The sequence below is a fragment of the Vicugna pacos genome, chromosome 20 (assembly GCF_048564905.1).
Source record: "Vicugna pacos chromosome 20, VicPac4, whole genome shotgun sequence".
Taxonomy (NCBI): Eukaryota; Metazoa; Chordata; class Mammalia; order Artiodactyla; family Camelidae; genus Vicugna; species Vicugna pacos.
The window spans coordinates 303,060-317,626 of NC_133006.1; the positions used below are offsets into that span (position 1 = coordinate 303,060).

At 36.6% G+C, this 14,567-nt stretch overlaps 1 protein-coding gene and 1 long non-coding RNA gene across 1 annotated transcript in view; one reads left to right on the forward strand and one right to left on the reverse strand.

Moving 5' to 3' along the window:
- Positions 1-14,567, forward strand: part of LOC140687542 (trafficking protein particle complex subunit 9-like) — a 518,046-nt gene that overhangs the window by 225,704 nt on the left and 277,775 nt on the right.
- LOC140687651 (uncharacterized) overlaps positions 1-14,567 on the reverse strand; it is a 30,952-nt gene that overhangs the window by 8,228 nt on the left and 8,157 nt on the right. The gene's annotated exons all lie outside the window — the stretch shown is intronic.

Below are 14,567 nucleotides of genomic sequence, written 5' to 3' on the forward strand. Positions count from 1 at the left end.
ACCTTGTGCACTCCAAAGTAGACAGCACTCATGTGTCCTGACCTGGATCTGCTTCTGCGTTTATCATTTCTTATGTCCACTAGAACGTCATCTTCATGAGGACAGGGATTTGGTTCTGTTCACAATGAAGCACCAGCACATGACAGGTGCTGGAGAAGTATTAGCTGAATGAATGAGCTGTGGGAAGTCCTGGGAATTCAACCTGGAACTCCTAGCCACTTGGGCCCCAGCTGACTCCAGTTGCTTCCTGCTACTCATGGCTGACCTCTTGCCACCACTCTCTGCTCTGCCATCACCTGAGCCTGGATGAGCTGAGATGAGTACACACCACGGAGAGCATGGTGAATGGTTCACGTTGTTGCAAAACACTCGCCCTCTGACTGCCAGGGGTTACTTAGGATGGACAAACTGAAGGGAGCACCACGTGCACCGCCCTACCCTACAACTCACTTGAAGCACCAGAACTGCACACATGGGAAGCGCTGGCCCTTTCCAACCTAAGGAGAGGGACTATGGATGAGAAGAGGGTCTCTGTCAACTAACAGTCTCTTTAAAAGCCCAGTCTTAGAAAAGCTCTTTAAAGACACTTTTGGTATCTTCCTTGTGTTTCGGTAATCCCTCTAGATTTTGTCATTTTAATCTATGCATCAGAAATACAGATGCTCTTGAAATCTCTATTGATTTTCAATGAAGAAAATCCTCAATTTCCTTCTCTGCCAGGAAAATTACTGCACTTTATATAAAAAAAAGCAGCTTCCCTTTTCAAACACCTAATTTCACAAGAATCAGTGAAGCAGGACATGAAAATCTCGCTGTGCTTTATCACCTACTGGTGGGCAGGAATGAAATGAATGAGTACTGATCTCATGAGACGGCAAGGCTGGGGCTGTCTTATTCCTGCTACAGATGGAAGGGTCCATATCTGTGAAGGGGAGGAAGGACCAAGGATGAGAAACCAACATTTACTAACCCATTTCTCTTTTTCAGAGTCTCAGACAAAACACTGTGATTTTATAAACAAAACAAGAACATCTGCACCCTTTTAAAAGCACGTTACAACTTTACTACTACACACGGCACTCTGTCATTGACCTAAAGGCGAATGACAGACAAGAAATTTGCAGGGATCTTATTCTGTGCTCATCCCTTTTGGTCTTTGGAAACTCAGGAAGTTTGCCTCCTCTCCCTGAGTGTCGTTTTTCTCATCTTTCAAATGGGAGTGTAACAGTCATTCATTTGCTCAGTGTCCATTCGACAACAGGAGACGGCTTATGAAAACAATAATAAAAAAAAGCAAAACAGCAATTCTGATCTATGCTTCTTCCTCCTCCTCCCTGAACATGAACTTACAGGCTAAAATGGCATCTTTCACTAAATCCCGAACGTAAGGAGCAGTTCTGATAAGGAAGTCACAGGATTGCAGGTGTAACCGAGAAATGACCCAGTGAAAAAGAATCAGTTGCCAGCAAATCCTCAAAACCCGTAAGGGTGCAAACCCTGGGAGTTACAGCCATGGGTGGGAGTTCCTTAGTTCCCCATTTCACAAAGCCGAGAACTTTGCAGGGCCCATGAAAGACACAGATAGCCCAGTAAAACCACACCATGTTTTGGAGTACACCGGGGCCACATCGCTGCTGACCTGCACTGCTGTGTGTCCCAGAGCAAGAGCCCTGGACGGGGGTGACTGTGTTTGAGGCTGGACAAGAACTTCCTGTTCTGTCTCTTTTACTCTCTCTCTTCCTGCAATAAAACAACTGGTAGGACTCTGGTGGGGAGCACTGCACCCACATTCTCTGGGAAAGCACACACCAGACAGCTCTAGCTGATCTGAGAGAGGACTATATATACTCCAAAGTCAGGCAGAAGGCTGCCTGTGGCCTTGGGAATCCAAACTAGCTTGTCCTGTTAATCAGGATATTACACATCTAAAGAAAGTGTGCACCAGATGAAGACGATGCCTTAGACAACATCGGTGGTTATGTCCAGCAGTGTCTAAGGACAAGTCATGCTCTGGTAGACGGGAGCATTTTGGTTGCTTTAAGAGTTTGCTACTGAAGGGCCGGGACATTTCATTGGGACTTGAAACTCCAGACCTCTTTACTCACAAAGGCAGACAAGTTAGGTGAGCCAGGTCAGCCTTTATTCCAACTTCCTAACCAAAAGTCTATGAGGTCGAAAATATATTTCTCAGACACTTCTGCAACAAGGGTTCCAGATGTGGCTTTAAAAATGCCCATCAGAGACTGAGATTTGCAAATATTAACTACTATATATAAAAATAGCTAAAAAACTAAATTTCTTCTGTATAGCACAGGGAACAATATTTAATATCTTGTAATAAACTTTAGTAAAAAATATGAAAAGGAATTCATACATATATATGTGAATATGAAGGACTGGAACATTGCGCTGTACATCAGAAATTGACACATTGTAACTGACTATACTTCAATTAAAAAATATATATATATATTGCCCATCAGCAGCATCTGAGTGTCACTGAAAGCAGAAACCCAGATGAATGGAGGCAGAGGTGGTTGGAGGAGCTACGTTATTTTGCTGGGGTGGATGCAGCCGGCATGGCAGAGATCTAGAAGGAATGCGCACAACAGCCACTCACTATCTGAAAGTGAGTTAGTTTAACAGCTTTCTGAAATCCTCACCGCCCCTCCTGATGAGCCAAGTGTCTGGCGTTTCTCTGGAAATCACTAGGCGCAGCCTGGAACTCAAAGGTAAAAATTAAAAAGTGCAGTCAAGTAGCAAAGAGACTGGCAGGACACGTTGGACAAAAGTAGGTCAGAGTCAACAAGGAATGGGGAGGGGATAGAACGTGTGTTGAGGACCCTGAATTCAGGGGTGGATTGTCTATTTTGAGTATTCTGAGTCAGTATGATTAGATGGATTGGTGTGGACTATGGACTAAAATGGTGGCCATCGTTCAGATAAGTGTGTGATTTGGAGTATATTTATTTGAGGAGGGGTTTTTTTTCCCCTTCAACATTGATCATTTCTAGGGAGCAGAAAAATATTCTGCCACACAACATATAAGTGGAAAAGAGATGCTATGGGATGATGGTGGTATGAAAAATTTCAGTACTGCAGTTTCAAGCTTTCCTTAATGAGATGCACAGCAGTAGGTACTTAAAATAAAATAAGGTACTTATAATAAAGACATCATCATATGTACATATCATTTAAGATACACATATGGTACTATAAGTGGGCCTGAAATGTGTTCTGCATTCTAAAATCCGATGAAATAAAATCAGTAGTTCAATATGCCTGTCGGCTCTAAAAACATGATGTAGCTCATGATCACAGAAAGCAAGATCAGCTAGGAAATTTGAGATTTGTCGTTTCCAGTGTCAAAGTTAATATTTTTTGCTTTACTTAAAAAGCATTTTTTTAATTAGGTCTGTCAGCATCCATTGGTATATGGGGTTCAGTAGATGTGTTCAGATGTTCCAGACAGTGAATCAGAGCAAAGACTGAGGTTTAGACAGTAGTTAAATGCCTCACCCGTGTGATCAGCATCCACAAACTGCTTTACTGAAAATCCTTAAAAGTGAGAACTTCATTAAAGCAACGATAAGTGAGGGGAAAAAATAGCTACAGACTAGTGGAAGTTTTGTAACGTGTAACAATGACAAAAGGCTATTCATGAGCATATTTTTAAAAACCCCTACACTTTAATAAGAAAAACAACAATCTGACAACAGGTTGTACACTGCTGTAGGAGAATCCATGCAGGTGGACTCTTATGTGAATGGGGCTGGAGCTGTAGAATTAGTTAGTCTTGCAAGTAACTCAGTTAAACACAAATGCAAATGGGATACACTTCTAGACTATCTGAGTAAACATCTTGGAAAACTTACTCCTCTATGAAGCAATGACAATGGCTTTGTAAAATTTGTCAAAATTAACCTCTGTAGAACTCTGGAAATTAAACCAACACTTCCAGCAATTCGGGGAGTCTTTATTTGAGAAAAAAAACCCAGCTAAATCTCCATAAAGATAGTGAGTTTTGAGGCATTGTAACTTGATCTACCCCATCCCTGTATCCTCACCTAAATGGTGGCCTTTATAAGCAATAGTCTCACAATCAAGGTAGGGGCAGAAGTGATTTAAAGTTACCCAAAAAATCCGCCCCCAGAGAGCTGTCACTATGTGACCTGTCACAAACTCATGCTGTGCAAACAGCCTGTCCCCAGAGTGTGTGTGGGAAACAATCAGCAGTGAGTATCTAACATTACAACTGCCTGAGGCAGTGGGACCAGTAGAGGCTAACTACGTGCTGACTAGGAAACTTAGAAGGCAAAATTGATTAATGAGACGTTCTGGGGGTGAAGGTAGGGTTAAAAAGCTCCAAAAAATTCTGAGAATTGTAGAAGGCAATATACATGTGTGGCACATGGCAAGGAAAGATCTGAGAAAATCCTAAGCCTTCAACTCTGGCTGAACTTGAGGTTCTGCATAAGCAAGAACTAAAGGATACGGAAGAGCTGCTGACTGCATGCCGGTGCTGAGGGCATCCCTCAGCACGTGGACACACAGCCACCTGGCAACAGCTCAAACGATTGTCTCCAGGCATTGAAAGAAATCACTGTCCAATCATTACTACAGTGATGACAACTAGGCTTTCTTCACACACACTGATCTCATGGTCATGCATGATAAAGAAAACAGACTTTACAGAATTTGTTCAGGAAAGTAACTAAATAAATAGCAGCAGCAGCAATGACAATGAAAGCAACGATAAACCCTGGAGATGAGGAAAATCAGGCTTTCAGATCTGCCACATTGTAATATTTTAAATGTCCAGCTTTCAACAGAAAATTACAAGATGTACAAAGAAACAGAAAAGTTTGGTCATAACAGACGGGGAAAAAGTAGTCAACAGAAACTCCCTGAGGTAGCCCAGACACTGGACTTACTAGACAAAGACATAAATAAGCAATTACACATATGTTCAAAAAACTAACAGAAACCATGCCTAAAGGATTAAATTATGTGCTCATCTCATTGTACAGAGAATAACAATAAATAAAATTTATAATAAAAACCAACTAGAAATTCTAGAGATACAAATATAATGACTAAAATAAAAACTTCAATAAGTGGTTTCTCTGTAGATATGAACTTGTTGAAGAAAAAGTCAGTTAAATTAAAACTACTGAGATTTCCCTGTCTGTGGAACAGAAAGAAAAATGAATGAAAAAAAAATGAACACTGTGTCAGAGATAGGTGGGACACCATCAACAATACCAATACACACATAATGGGAGCGCCAGAAGGAGGGAGAGAAAAAAAGGGGCAGAAAGAATATATAAAGAAATAATGGCTGAAAACTTCCCAAATTTGATGAAAATATTAATTTGTACATCCCAGCAGCTCAACAAACTCCATGTGGTATAAACTTAGAGACATCTAAAATAGGCACATCAGATTCAGTGTGTCAAAAGACAAGAATAAAGTATCTTGACAGCCGAAAGAGAAAAGTGGCTCAACATATAGAAAGGCTCCTCAGTAAGACAGTTGATTTCTCATCAAAAACCATGGAGAACAGAAGGCAGTGGATGGTATCATCAAAGAGATAAAAGGAAAAGACTGTCACCAAGTATTTTATAGCCAGCAAAATGATTCTTTAAAAAAATTAAAGGAGAAATTAAGACACTCCTACAAAAACAAAATCTGAAAGAATCCATTGCTAGCAGGCCTGCCCTACAAGAAATACTAAGGATAGTCCAGCAGGTGTAAATGAAAGGACACTCGCCTGAAAAATAAAGAGCACTACTACATGAGTAAAAAAATAAAACAGTATAAATCGGGCATTACATGTAAATGTTTTGTTCTATTTCATGTAAAGGACAACTGCATAAAACAATACTTATGAAACTGTGTAGATGAGCTTATAAATGTATAAAGGTGCAATTTGTATGAAAATGACAGCATGAGGAGGGGGAGGGAAAAGACTGATACCAAAGCAAAGTTTTTGTGTACTGTTGAAATTAAGTTGGTATTCATGTGAACTAGATTGCTTTAAAACAAGATGTTAATTTTACTCTCCAGGGCAATGGAAGAGAAGGAGGAGGAGGAAGAGTAGGAGGAGGAGAAGAAAAAGATAAAATAAACAAATTAAAATGGCACACTTGAAAATGCTTACTATGTACAAAAATGTGTAGTAATAGAGGAATGGGAAAAAAAGACATATAGAAAGTAGACAGCAGTTGTAACTTCAATCTGATAAGAAATTACATTAATATAAATGAATTAAACATTCTAATCAAAATACTAAAGGCAGAAATAAATGGAATAGACAATAGATGAACAACAGAGAATAATCAACAAAAGGAATAGTTGGTTCTTTGAAAAGATCAATAAAATTGACAAATTTTATCTAATACTGAAAAAAAAAGAGAGAAGATTCAAATTACTAAAATGAGAAATGAAAGGAAGGATGTCACTACTGCCCTTACAAAAATAACAAGGAATATAAGGGAATACCATGGATAATTATATAGCCAATAAATGAGATAATCTAGATGAAATGGATAAATTCCTAGAAGGACATAAATGACTGAAGCTAATTCAAGGAGAAATAGAAAACTCAAATAATCCTACAGTAAGTAGTGACTGAAATAGCAATCCAAAACATTCACACAAAGAAATGCTAGGCCCGTATGGCTTTACTGGTGAATTCCATCAAGTACTTAAAGAAAAAACTAAAACAAAAACAAACAAAAAATGCTTCACAAATTCGTCTGAAAATAAAGAGGTGGGCACACTTCCCAATTCATTCAATGAGACTAGTATCACACTGATACGAAAACCAGACAAAGGCATCACAAGAAAACTAAAGACTATCTCTTATGAATATAAATGCAAAAATCCTCAACAGAATACAAGCAAATCCAAAACAGTAACATATAAAATAGACCACTATTAAGTGGGATGTATCCAGGTATGCAAAGGCAGTACAACATACAAAAGTCAATTCATGTAATACACCATATTAATAGAATAATGGATAAAAACTAGGAATAGAAGAGAACTTCCTTAACTTGACAGAGAACATCTATGAAAAACCTGAAGCAAAGATCATACATAATGCAGAAGCACTGAATTATTCCCTCCCAAAATCAACATTGTACTAGAAGTTCTAGTCAAATCAATCAGACAAAGAAAATAAAGCCTCTAGATTAGAAAGAAAGAAATAAAACTGTTTTGATTCCAGATGGCATGATATTATATATTGAAATCACAAGGAATCCACAAAGTAAAAATAGAGAGAAAAGAAAAAAAAATCCTCTTAGAATTAATAACCCAGTCTGACCAAAATTGTAAGACACAAATGAATATATAAAAATTAATTACATTTCTATTCAACAGCAGTGAATAATCTAAAAATAAAATGAAGGAAACCTTTTCATTTACAATAGCATCAAAAAGAATAAAATAATTAGTAATATTAAGAAAAATATGTGGAATACTGAGAAAAATATCTGAAACATGTATATTGAAAACTAAAATACTAGTGATAGAATTTAAAAATGACCTAAAATAAATGGAAAGCTCTTCTGTGTTCATGGATCAGAAGCCTTATTATTGTTAGGATGGCCATTGTCCTCAAAATGACCTATACATTCAATGCAGCTCTGGCTTTTTGGCAGAAATGAACAAGCTGATCCTAAAACTAATATGGAAATGCAAGATACCCAAAATAGTCAAAACAATCTTGAAAAAGAACAAAGTTTTGAAGTTTCCAAATTCAAAACTCACTAACAAAACTGTGATCCATACAGTGTGATACTTGCAGAAAGGACAGAAAAATAGATTGAGAGAAAAGAACTAAGAGACCATAAACAAAGTCTTACACACAGCCATATAATTTTTGACAAAGGTGCCATGACAATCCAATGGGGAAAAATAATCTTTACAAAAATGATGCTGGGACACCTGTACATACACCTGAAAAGAAAGAAAACTGAACTTTTATCTTAACACCATTTATGGAAATTAACTCAAAATAAATCACAGACCTGAAACTATAAAACATTTAGAAAATGAACAATGAGAAAATCTTCAGGACTTTGGATTACAAATACTTGTAATATATGACACCAAAAGCACAAACAACAAAAGGAAAAAATCAAGTAAACTGGACTTCAGTAAAATTAAAAACTTCTGTGCTTCAAAGGACTTCATGAAGAAAGTAAGAAGACAATACACAGGATGGATGAAAATATTTCCAAAATTTTCCCTGATAAGGGACTTTTATCCAGAATAGACAAAGAAGACTTAAAACATGACAATACAAAGACAAATATAATTAAAATGGGCAAAGAATTTGAATAGGTGTTTCTCCAAAGAAGACATACGAATGGGAACTAAGCACATAAAAAGATGTTCAACATCAGTAGGCATTAGGGAAACAGAAATCAAAATCACAATGACATACCACTTCATACCAACTAGGATGACAAATATATATGATATATGATATATAAATATGAATCTATAAACCCAGTTATAAAAAGTGTAGTTGAGGATGTGGAGAAACTGGACTCCTCATACATTATTTCTGGAAATATACAATGCTTCAGTCACTTTAAAACTATATTAGCAATTCCTCAAAAATTTAAAAGTAGAATACATCCCAGCAATTCCATTTTTTGATATATCCTGAAGAGAAGTGAAAATGTGTTCACACAAAAACTTGTCCATGAGCATTTACAGCAGAATTATTCATCATCAACTGATGGATGGATAAGCAATGTGGTGTATTTATAACTATGGCATATTATATGAATACAAAAAGGAATTTGGGTATTGATATATGCTACACGATGGATGAGCCTTGACAACGTCACACTAAATGAAAGACGATAATCAAAAAAGGCAGCATACTGTATGGTTCTACTTATATGAAATGCCTACAACTGGCAAACCCATAGAGGCAGAAAGTAGAGTGGTGGCTGTTGAGGGCTAAGGGAAAGGAAGGTTAGGGACTGACTTACTAAAGGGTACTGGTTCCTTTTGGGGGTGATGGCTACACAACCCTGAAATGTACATAAAACCCTAATGCACACTTTCAAAGGCTGCATTTTATGGTATGTGAATTATATCTCCATAAACCTGTTATTCTTGAAGCTGAGCCCACCTATGGAGCAACTGACACAGCACTGACTGTGGCATCCGGACGGGGACTGACCCACCCGCCCACCGCGAAGGAGAGAAGCACCTGACCCAGTGTTGGAGGGGTGCAATCTTCTTGCCAATGGACACTGTGAGCAGCACAGACGAGGGGGCCAACAGAGCAAGCTGAGTTCATGAAACAGGGCGAAGACACAAAGACCTCTCAATAAAACCATTAAGAGCGTTCAGTCTCTAGGAGAACACATCTTTGTTTTTAAAATCTTTTTATACCTGTTTTATTTTCTATTAGCTTTTTAATCTTTACTTTTTAAACAGTTCTATATGTTTACAATTTTCATTTCATTTTTAATTCTCTTGGATTTGATCTGTTATTGATTATTCACAGGTTTTAAATATTGTGTTTTGATTTTTTTCTTCTTTTTATTAAGGTTTTAAAAAGACATCTCAACTCGATTCCTATTCTTCTTCAACTTGCTCTTCTATTATTGATTATGCACTGTTTTCAAACCTTCTTTTCCTCCATTCTTTTAAAATTCTATTTCTCTCTCTTGTTTTTAAGTTTTATTCCAGCATAGGCCTTAGATAGATAAAGAAATAAACCCCTTTAAGGGCCACAATAGATAACTGATACTCCTTAAGCCACAGTGCCAGAGAGATATGAGCAGTTGAAGAAGCAGAGGAAGTATTCCCAATTAAAAGAGAAAGAGAAATCCCCTGAAAGAACGATCAATGAAATAGATATTAATGGCCTATTAGATCAAGATTTCTAAAAAGAAGTGATCGAATTACTGAAGGAATTAAAAGAGATAGTGTTTAGAGACATAAAATATGTCAAAAACAAAATAGTAGCTATAAAGAAGAGCCAAGTAGAATTGGTAAATTCATTGGCTGAAATGAGATCTGACCTAAAGGCAGTACAACGCAGGCTAGATAATGCAGAGGAACGAATAAGTGACCTAGAAGACAGGACAACAGAAAGCACACAATCAGAACAGTTGAGAGAAAAAAATAAAACACAATGAAAACAATATAAGGAACCTATGGGATAATATAAAGCATGCCAATCTATGCATCATAAGAGTTCCAGAAGGGGAAGAAAGAACAAAGGGGATGGAGAAGGTATTTAAAGAAATCATAACTGAAAAATTCCCAAACATAAAGAAAGAATCAGACACCCAAGTACAGGAGGCTCAGAGGTTCCCAAACAGGAAGAGCCTAAAGAGACTCACACCAAGACAACAAAATCAAGATGGCCAGACTGAAGGATAAAGAAATGATCCTAAAGGCAGCAAGAGAAAAACAAAGAGTGAGTTACAAGAGATGGCTCTCAGCTGATTTCTCTACAGAAACACTACAGGCCAGAAGGGAGTGGAAATATGTATTCAAAGTCCTGAATGAAAAAACAGATGCAGCCTAGGATACTTTCTGCAGCAAGGCTATCCTTTAGAACAGAGGGAGAGGTAATGAATTTCACAGAGAAGAAAAACTAAAAGACTTTAGCAACACTAAACCCATGCTAAAAGAAATATTGTAAGGTACACTCTAAATAAAAAAGAAGCAGGATGATACAGAAATGAGAGCTTATAACTGGAAAGATGATACTACCATGAATTACAAATAGAATAAACATGAAATTGTAAAAGAAGACATCTAAATCATTGAGTGGGAGAGGGAAGCAAGAAAATATAGAGTATCTTTTTTTTCTTCTTTTTTCTTAAATTTTTTGTTCTTGGTAGGATGGGTTTGAGATTACATTACTATCTGTTTAGTACACACAGTCACAGTAATTGGTTAACAGACTTACAAAAAAGTGTAACCACAAGCCAAAAACTTACAAGTGAGTAACAAAAACTAAATACAATCCAAGATAACACAAAGGAAAATTACCATACCACAAAAGGAAGAAGAAAGGAACAAAGAAGAAATATGAAATCAACTGCAAATATAAGTTCAAATAGCAATAAACACTCATTTATCATTAATTACTCTAAATGATAATGGACTAAATGCTCCAGTCAAAAGACAGAGTGGCAGACTGGATAATAAAGCAAGAAACTTCAATAAACTGCATACAAGAGACACACTTTAGGGAGAAGGACACATATAGATTGAGAGTGAATGGACGGAAAAGGATATTCCATGCAAATGGAAACTCCAAAAAAGCAGGTGTAGCAGTTCTGATTTCAGACAAAATAGACTTTAAAACAAGGGCCATAAAGAAAGATAAATAAAGGCATTTTATAATGATTAAAGGAGCAAAACAAGATGAGGATATTATAATCATTAATATATATGCATCCAACATGAGCACCTAAGTACATAAAACAACTACTAACAGAGATAAATGGGGAAATTGATGGGAATACAATCATTGTCAGAAGTTTTAACACCACTTTAACATCACTAGACAGATCTTCCACACAAAAAATAAATAAGGCAACAGAGAAATGAAATGATACATTAGAAAAATTAGATTTAGTGGATATTTTCAGAGCATTACAACCCCCCAAATTAGGATATACATTCTTTTCAAGTGTGCGTGGAACATTTTCTAGGATTCATCATGTACTTGGTCACAAAAGAAGCCTCAAAAATTTTAAGAAGATAGAAATTATCTCAAGCATCTTTACTGACCACAATGCCATTGAAACTAGAAAACAACTTCAGAGAAACAAAGCATAAAAAAAAGGAAAGCATAGAGATTAAACAACATGGTATTAAAAAAAAATGGGTCAATGATGAAATCAAAGTTGAAATTAAGGAATACCTTGAGACAAATGAAAATGAAAACAACCACAAAAAAACTTATGGGACAAAGCAAAAGCAGTGCTAAGAGGAAAGTTTAGAGTGATACAGGCCTTCCTCAAAAAAGAAGAACAATATCATAAAAAAAATCTAACCCACCAGTTAAAAGAACTAGAAACTGAAGAGTAAAAACACCCAAAAGTCAGCAGAAGGAAGGAAATAATTAAGATCTGGGAGGAAATAAATATAATAGAGATTAAAAGTAATAGAGAAAATAATCAATCAAACCAAAAGCAATTTTTTGAAAGAGTAAATAAAATCGAGAACCTCTGGCCAAACTCACAAAGAAGAAAAAAGAGAGAGCACAAATTTGCAAAATAAGAAAGGAAAATGGAGAAATTACAACAAATAACATAGAAATATAGAATATCATATGAGAATATCATGAAAAACTACATAAAAAAAGGGATAACCTAGAGGAGATGGACAAGTTTCTGGAAACATACAGTCCACTAAAACTGAATCAAGAAGAAACTGACCACTTGAACAAACCGATCACTAGGAATGAAATCGAATTAACAATAAAAAAAGAATCCCTACAAATAAAATCCAGAACTGGACAGCTTCACCAGGGAATTCTGCCACACATACAAAGAAGTACTCCTACCAGTCCTTCTCAAACTCTTCCAGAAGACTGAAAAGAAGGAATATTCCCAAACTCATTCTATGAAGCCACAATCACCCTGATACCAAAACCAGGCAAAGACACCACCAATAAAGGGAATTACAGACCAATATCACTGATGAACACAGATGCAAAAAAGTCCTTACCAAAATACTAGCAAATAGAATTCCACAGCACATAAAAAAGATTATACAACATGCTCAAATGGGGTTCATCTCAGGGACACAAAGGTGGTTTAACATATACAAATCAATCAATGTAATACTTCACATCAACAAGAGAAAGGACTAAAACCACATGATCATCTCAATAGATGCATAAAAGCTTTTGATAAAATTCAACACCCATTTATGATAAAAATTCTCACCAAAGTGGGTATTGAGGGAACATAACTCAACATCATGAAAGCTATATATGACAAACCTACAGCCAGCATAGCACTAAATGGTGAAAACCTCAAAAGCTTCTCACTAAATTCTGGGACAAGACAAGGATGCCACTATCACCACTCCTATTCAACATAGGCTTGGAAGTCCTGACCATAGCAATCAGGCAAGTAAGAGAAGTAAAAGGGGTCTAAATTGGAAAAGAAGAGGTAAAAGTGTCACTACATGCAGATGACACGACACTATATATAGAAAACCCTAAAAGGTCCACACCAAAACTACTAGAGCTGATCGAAGAATTTAGCAACGTAGCAGGTTACAAGATTAATGTTCAAAAATCAGTTGCATTTCTTTACACTAATGATGAATCAACAGAAAAAGGAAGTAAAGAAATAAAACACTTTAAAATAGCACCCAAAGTAATAAAATTTCTAGGAATAAATCTAACCACAGAGGTGAGAGAATTATACACAGAAAACTATAAACCATTGGTGAAGGTAATTGAAGAAGACTTTAAAAAATGGAAAGGTATCCCATGCTCTTGGATTGCAAGAATCAATATTGTTAAAATGGTCACACTGCCCAGGGCAATATACAGATTTAATGCAATCCCTGTAAAATTACTCAAGACATATTTCATAGAACTAGAACAAATCACAATAAAATTTATATGGAACCATCAAAGACATAGAAATTCCAGGGTATTACTGAAGAAAAAAAAGAAAGAGCCTGGAGGAATAACTCTCCCAGACTTCAGACAATACTATAGAGTTACAGTCATCAAGACAGCATGGTATTGGTACAAAAACATACATATAGACCAATGGAACAGAATAGAGAGCCCAGAAATGAACCCACAAACTTTTGGTCAACTAATCTTCGACAAAGGAGGGAAGAATATACAATGGAATAAAGACAGTCTCTTCAGCAAGATAAACATAAGACAAGATACAATAAACCTCCTAGAAGAAAATACAGGCAAAATATCTGACATACATCTCAGAAATGTTCCCTTAGGGCAGTCTACCCAAGCAATAGAAATAAAAGCAAGAATAAACAAATGGGACCTAAAGAAACTTACAAGCTTCTGCACAGCAAAGGACACCATATGTAAAAAAAAGACAACCTAAAGAATGGGAGAAAATTTTTGCAAATGAAACTGACAAAGGCTTGATCTCCAGAATATATAAGCAGCTCAAATGACTTAATAAGAAACAACCAAATAACCTAAACCAAAAATGGGCAGAAGACCTAAACAAGCAATTCACCAAGGAAGACATACAAATGATCAATGGGCACATGAAAAAATGCTCAATGTCACTAATTATCAGAGAAATGCAAATCAAAACAACAATGAGGTATCACCTCAAACCAGTCATAATGGCCATCATTCAAAAATCCACAAATGACAAATGCTAGAGAGGCTGTGGAGAAAGGGGAACCTCCTACACTTCTGGTGGGAATGCAGTTTGGTGCAGCCACTGTGGAAAAGAGTATTGAGTTCCCTCAAATGTCTAGGAATAGACTTGCCATATGACCTATGAATCCTGCTCCTGGGCATGTATCCTGAAGGAACCCTACTTCAGGATGACACC